Source organism: Pleuronectes platessa, chromosome 7 (assembly GCF_947347685.1).
Source record: "Pleuronectes platessa chromosome 7, fPlePla1.1, whole genome shotgun sequence".
Lineage (NCBI taxonomy): Eukaryota > Metazoa > Chordata > Actinopteri > Pleuronectiformes > Pleuronectidae > Pleuronectes > Pleuronectes platessa.
This window is the reverse complement of record NC_070632.1, coordinates 11,591,942-11,599,787: the sequence shown is the minus strand read 5'-3', so window position 1 is coordinate 11,599,787 and position 7,846 is coordinate 11,591,942.

Genomic DNA, 7,846 nt, shown 5'->3' with positions numbered 1-7,846 from the left:
CGCGTTTTTTCCCACACTCCTCAAATCAAAAGCATGTCTTTGTCACGTAAATGGCTTTGTATTTATATAGCACTTTTCTAGTCTTTATGACCACTCAAAGCGCTTTACAGTAGAGTTCTAAATTCACCCATTCACACACACATTCATACATTGCATCTATTCGCAGCACTTAGTTATTCTATGGGGGGCCATTCGGGGTTCAACATCTTGCCCAAGGACACTTCGGCATGTAGATGGGTCAGACTGGGGATCGAACTGCCGAACTTTAGGTTGGAGGACGACCACTCTACCGCTCAGCCACAGCCGCTCGTGTTCGTTTATCAAGAGGTCGGAGGAGTGGGACGACACTTCAGCACCAACCAACCCGGTCTCACTGCTGCAGTGGCAGAATGTCCTCGACGATATCAAGGGGAAGAGGTTGAGTGGGAGGCTGAGAATCGGGTGGAAGGTATATGAAGGCTGATGCTTGTACCAGATGTTTTGATCCTTCTGACTCAGCGATCAGTTGACCTGTTCACCTAGACTGCATCACACTCACTGCTCAGCATGGTGTTATCAGTGACCCGCGTTATCACTCTTTCTAATTGGTCTGCAGGGGTCACTAAGTTTACTCTCTGATTAATTACCTCTCAGTCTTTTAAATGAGAATGAGAGGTGTTCCAGAGTATTCCTCAAACAAGCTCCCTGACATAATGTACATGCACACACATGCTGTATGCCCAAGGATGTTACGAGAAATACCATAACCTTTTAAAGATGAAGATAGCCTTTACATATTTGTCCAACAAGGCCAAACACATTGGAGGACATATCTTTGACCTGGAATGTTTTTTGACTTTGACATAGAACAAATATGTACAAACTTAAGAGACTGTTTCTTACATTAAACTAGCGTTTATTTTGTGGCTGGATTATAGGAATTCATCGTTGCGACAGACACTCTGGTTGGTCCTGCAACATGATGTCTAAAGTTAGTCTCTCTGATTTGGTTCCCTGTAAAGTCCAGAACAGCAGAAAATCCCTTTTTATTTTCTGATGTTGTTCCGTCAGAGGTCAGAGAGATAAAATGGTGAAATTCTTGCAACACTTTTCTCAATATCTGCCGTCATATCGGTCATAACCTCTGTGACGGATCTTTGAAACACTTTGGAATTTCACATTCCCACTTGACTTCACCCTGATGCTTCTCAGTAGTTTTACTTCTCCCTGCCCGTGAGCTGAAAGACATTCCAGCAGAATTCTCTTTTATTACAGAAATTTCATGCATTTTTTGTATTTTGTATTTTCGTTTCTCATGGTGTGGATGCGGTTGTGTCACAGGGAGGTTGGACATTCCCCAAACCTGCCTCTATAGCGTTAAGTTTAGAGTTAGGGTGTGTTCATGCTTGTCTGTACCATCCCCTACTTATGCTGCTATGGCGTGGGATGCTTGGGGACTTCCCATGATGCATCTGTATGCATTCATATCCTATAAGCGCATAACTTGGCATCGTTAATCATTTGTGCGTCTTTTGTGCTTCGCGTCTCTCTCACCTCTCATCCTGTTGCTGTCTGCAGGTCCTACTGCCTCCACAGCTGCGGAGTCTGGATCTTTGACGTCACACACCTCCACACCTACTGTTCATTTCCATGTGCTGTCATTGTCTTCTTCTCATTATTATTTAAATTATATCTATAATATCTCCTTCGTTGTGGCATGGTGTCCTCTCATTCAAGAGTGTGAATAAGACTATTTCACATAATGTCACACTATGTCTGCTAATTTCATCATGTGCCCCAACTCCAATTTTTTCGCAGTCCCATAAAATGAATTCTCAGGAATAAAAACGAATCATACATAAGCTAAAGCCCTGTTAATAAGTTACAGTTTCAGACTGACACCAGTGTGGCAGCAATGGGAGCAGCGCCAGTTGGGCATCTGCATCGTCTGACTCTTTCATGCTTCCATAAACTCCACCGGCTTTGTTTGTGACTTCATGCGTCCATAATTACTGGACTTGCAATTCCACAAAAGCCACGCCAAGATCCACTTTGACTCTCTGTGGGCAGCTGGGGCAAAACACTGGGCTTTTTCTAAAGTCAATAAAATCAACACTTCATTTCAACCGACAAACACTTTTTCCTGGAACCAAACACACTTGTTTGGGGTCGCACGTTTTGAGTCACCATGTGTGCACTCATCAGCGCAAACCGGCGTGAACTGCAAAATGTGGACTGTGTGGTATGGGAGAGAATTTCTCTCCTGGACCACTAATTGGATGATGTGGCGACAGCACAAAACAGATGCAGTGTTTTCATGTGTTCGCCTCATGAGGGTTAGTTAATGGCTAAATTTAGACCAGAAAACACCTTGAAACTTGCACCTGCAATTAAAGCTGCAGTAAAGCAGGTGACAAAAACCATTTGTGCTCGGACAGCTGTCAATAAATAAAAAAGTTCCCAGTTTCCCATTTGTACATCTACCTAACTATCTATCTATCTATCTATCTATATACCTATCTATCTATCTATCTATCTATATCTATATATATATCTCTAGATAGATAGATAGATAGATAGACGAATACTTTATTAATCCCGTGGGAAATTCAGATCATCCACTAGCTTGTACACTTAACACATCACTGACATACATAAATCACATAAATCACATACGGAGAACATATTTACAGATACAGGAATGGAATGCAATGATGTGATTGTGTCAGTGTCAAGTAGGAAAGTGTTCTTGTGCTATTGGAGTGGATAGTGCAATAAAATATAAAATATATGTATATAAAAACAGCAGAAAAATATATAAATATCTAAATATATAAGAATATCTATCTATCTATCTATCTATCTATCTATCTATCTATCTATCTCTATCTATCTATCTATCTATCTAACTATCTATCTATCTTTCTTTTTGCCCGTCTATCTGTCCAGCCGTCCATCTAAAGAACGTGTGGATGTGAATATAGACATGCATTTATTTGTGTGCACGTCCAGATTCTTGCAAAGTTTTCACAATTTAAAAAACATGGTTAAGTTTACGCCAGGCCTTTGTTCATTAAACCAACCCAAAAGGAATTTGAATCATATCTCTCCAATAAAGTTTGGCCATGTTTTGGAGTCAAGGATTCCTTATATCCTCTATCGTTCAGTGAGCAGAGGGCTGAGGCCGGACGTCACAGAGCTAAGCCTTCCACTGGGTGATGAGTTCCAGGAGCGGCAGCACCAGCCCCACCTAAACAATCAGTTACACAGTATGTAAGGGAGCCGCCAGGCTACATGACACCTCTATGTGATAAACCGACCTTCCGCTCTTTGGTGACCGACCTTTGACCCATCGGGGGGGGGGTCACGCGTGAGGCCAGAGCCATCCATTGTCTGATCCTATCTCACCGTCTCCTTTCACCAGTGGTGCTTGTTATCTTTGACCCCCCCAGTATCTTTTGCCTAATTAGCCAACAGTGTTTCTGTTGAAGGCTTAGGTGCCGTCTTCTTTTCTCCTCCTCTTTCTTTCATTCTACTTGGTGTGTTTTTCACCGTTCTACATCCGTCTGATTCTAATGTGTTGGATAAACATTTAAACTCCCCCACACTCGGATTCTTGCCAGGGACAATATTGGAATGTCTAGACAAAAACATTATTTGTGAAGGTGCTTACAAACACACTTAAAAATAATGGGACCAATCATGGCGAAGTTTACTCCAATGTAATTGAATGTTTTTAGCTGCATGAGATGAGTCAAGTGTGAAAGCTGAAGAGAGAATAAGACTTCACTTGTCTATCATCCAATTCCTGCAGGAAGAAAAACAGATTTATACTGTACCAGTTTGTATTCAGAAACCAATAGGCCTCCTAAAATGTATGCATATATTCACAGTAATATGATATGTCACAAGGAGTGCTGAAGTTATTATTATTATTATTATAACAGGGCTAGATTAGCTGCTCCAAGTGGTCAAGCTTGTTTCTCTTTGGGAAAAGAAGAATTCCCCATTTATTTAGCATTAATACAAAAAAAGGCTAATCATACATCCACCCATTATATATAACTCATATCCTTGGTGGATCACAGGAGAAGATGTTGGAGGCCCACATGCAAACTACCATTCACACTCATTATCACACCTACAGACAGTTAACCTAACCCCATGTCTCTGGACTGTGGGAGCAAGCTACGCAGACAAGGGGAGACTGTGCAAACTCCACAGAGAGAGACCCCGGCCAAGAGGGGATCAAACAGGTATGTTATTGCTGTGATAGTAGTAACCACTGCACCACAGCGTATTGTGTAATGAGCTGTTATATTATGTGGTCAAATGTATGTAAACATAGCACCAACCCATGTTGGTTCTGTAACAATAACAACATTGGATCATGTCTGCTCCGCAAAGGAAATGAGCTCAAGGTCTTGTCATACCTCGAGTCTAAACCTCTTGTGTCCTGCTGTCAGTCAGAGCAGAGAGGCATGTGAGGCTCCTGCCAACAGTGCAAAACAAGCACGACCACTGCCAAGCTGCCACGGCTAAACACTCAGGCCTCGGTTTTTACCCCAGGCGAGGAGGGTGCCCCTGCATACAAACACAAATGTCCGATGGAGAGCCGAAAACAGAGACACACGCAAACCAAGCTTGAAAGCATTATCCATCGATAATTTATAGTAAACCAACGCCCAGTTTCTTAAATTAGATTTTCAAGGGGAATGATTTCATGGCCTCCTACTCACACTCAACTGTACATACACGCATCTCGACCAGCAGTTTTTAACTTCGTGACGCAGGCAGAGACACTGCCAGAAATCTGCAAGCCTTTCCTAAGTGACAGCTGGGGAGGAGAGAATAGACTGTTCCCTCTCTGTAGGCAGTGCTGTGATATACCATACTCTGCTATAAGGTGGCAGGACTGAGGTCTGACGTGCACATGTTATTTCTCGCCTGGTTAATGGACTGGAGGCAGTCAGGGGTCACGTCAGACATGTTGTGGCCGGGTGAGTCATGCTGTCCTCTCAGGGTGATGCATTTCTCTCCACTTCTCACTTCTTCTTGAGTCGTACTGAATTTCTGCGGTTTGCGTCAGGATCCAGACTTCAACAATTATGTGGATGCGTATATACTGAGCCGAAACTCTGCGTGGATTCTTCTACTTTTGGAATTTCAACAATCCATCTTGCACATAAAACAGGCATGTTGTCCCTCCACGCGACCCGGAACAGACCGGTTAGCAGGCACCGGTGATGTGGGCTTGTGTCTCCAGCAGAACCCCACTGGGTCTGGTGAAGCATCGACCGCAGTGTATTATCACTAGTGTAAAAGAAATTGCTCTATCTCTGCTCCATTTCACTTTTTCCAGGTCTCCCAATAGGAGGGAGTACACTCGTGCCTCTTCCTCGCCGCTGCAGTAAAAAGATGATGAGTGTCTGAGGAGCAGGGTTTGACACACAGCTCAGGCCAACTCGTGTTCTTATGAATCCACTCAGCTGCAAGCCAGATGACTCTTTATCGTCGAGACTCCCTCGCTGAAAGAGACACAGTGACTTATCACACTTATCTCACTCCATTTCTACATTGTTCAGTCGTTTTTATTAAACCTTTTTTTTTGTTATCTAAAGAAAAACACAAATACATACAGGCTACACATGTGCGCAAGACGTAGAGACTCTACAAAAGACAAAAACATCGCTAAAGGGAAATAGAGGTGACCCCTCCCAGCCCATCCCTGTATCCACTCCGCCGGTCTCTACAGAGCAGCAGTGCAGAAGGTCCTAGAGGTCATTTAAAGTGAATGCTGAGCCTCGAGGAGTACACAATGTCCACAACATGCATAATGTCCACAACATCCGTCACAACCCAAGCATAAAAAAGAGAGGGAGTTGGGAGGCTCCCAACACATGGCAACCATTTTTTTTTTGGGGGGGGGGGGGGGGGCTGCTGTGAATAAAAGCCCTTATCTAATTGGTCATTGAGAAGTTTGTGGTCTACTATATTCAAATCATTTAAAGGCTTTTTGAGTCTCATATGTCACAATTTTAGTTTATTGCCTTTTCAACATTTAAATTCAAAATGGAAAATTGAATTGAACATGAATTACTGACAGAGGAAAGAACCAAGCTGAACTTATGATGAAAGTAACCATTAATTCTAAACTTGACTCAAAGTAGCAGAGCAGTTTCAGTGCAATGAAAACAGCAGCAAAAAAGCCATTAACTCCTCCTGGATTTCTGGATTCTCACTCTCTCTCTCGCTCTGTCACCCATGTGTCAGTTTTTCCACTGTGTGTAGTGGCCCTTTGTGTGTGTCAGGGCGGTCCTCCTCACTCACCCGTGGCCTTGGCCGGGAGTCACAGGGGGGAGCTGCTTCTTTTTCCATCAGGCATGAGGGGCATGTTGGAGCTGAACCGTAGTGAAAGAGGTCCTCTCAGCCACTGGAGGGCAGTCACACTCTGCTGCAGAGAACAAAGTGTGTTTGTCCCTTATGTGGTTTAAACTTGGTTTAAATGCTACTTCTGAAATCTCTTTTATGGCAGAATGTAATGTTGTAATAATCCTATAATACTATAGTTTTAAACCAAAGTTTAGTAATGTCAGACAATTGTCAAGAGAAGGGTCAGAAATCCAGGTTATGACCCTGAGACTTGAGTTTATTTTGTAAATCTGGACTCTTTCCATCTGAGTCGAACACAGATACAAACAAATACAGTCAGCCAGTGAACATATTGGATAACAAAAGGGACACACACAGTGTCAGGGTCTTCATGCAAACAGAAAGTGTGTTGCCTTAATTCAAAATATTCTTGATAACTTTAAACTATACTTGCGAGGTCTGACAAATTTGTGCGGGCCAAAATGTTGGTCTCCACTTGGTATTTCCGTTTGGGATAGAATTGGTGTATGTGTGTGTTTGATAGTGTTTGTGTGTGTGTGTGTGTGTGTGTGTGTGTGTGTGGTGCGTGTGTATATATACTCTCTATGCTGACATGAAGCCTGCTGGAAACACTAAGTAATGTTCTCTTTGAAGCTCCTGGACCAAAATAATGATCTCCCACAGCAGCAGTTGAAATGACAACAGAGGTCAAGGTCAAAACCCAGGTGAGACATGTGCTGACTGACCTTTGACCTCAGATCAAAGTTGACCAAAAGTGTCTACAAATGCTTTACAAAAAGTTATTTGTAAAGAAATATGTCCGGTGTGTTTCAAAGCTTCATGGTTGTAATGTTTAAAGATGTCATAGGCCCTGGTGATCACTAAATGCTTTCTTTGGTATCTACACTGTGTATGTGTTTATGTATTGAAACCACCAGATGGCAGTAGTAGAACAAAATACAACACAATTCATATTAAAGTTCTGTCAAGTCCTTGAGAAGTGATTGTTTTGGCTGCAAAATTTTGGTTTTCTTCTTTTATTTTTATTTCTACTTGAGTTGCAGAGACTAAAAACCAAAGCTGCAGTGGATGTTTCACTCAACAATTCCTGTCCATATGCAAATAGAACAGTTGGGTTTGAGTTGAAAAACTGTGGAGGACCTCATGCATCATTCACCATCTACATTAACGTCCTAAACACAACTCACAGTAATTTCTCTGCTGCCTGAGGCGCGCTCACAATAATGCTCTTTTCAATTCACATTACAGAAATAAGACACACTTGGGCTGCTAAGCCACATATTTCTGGTATATAATTATAGAACTTACATTAAGTACCTCTTCTAATTAAATCATTAATCTGCCACATTGTCTATAATAGTATACTGTACTTGGAATCAAATTATATAATTAAATTGAGAAATTTGGAAGTAAATTATACTAGGATGGCACTCACACCTCTTCCAACCTCAAAAGAAAGTGATAAAAGAAAATT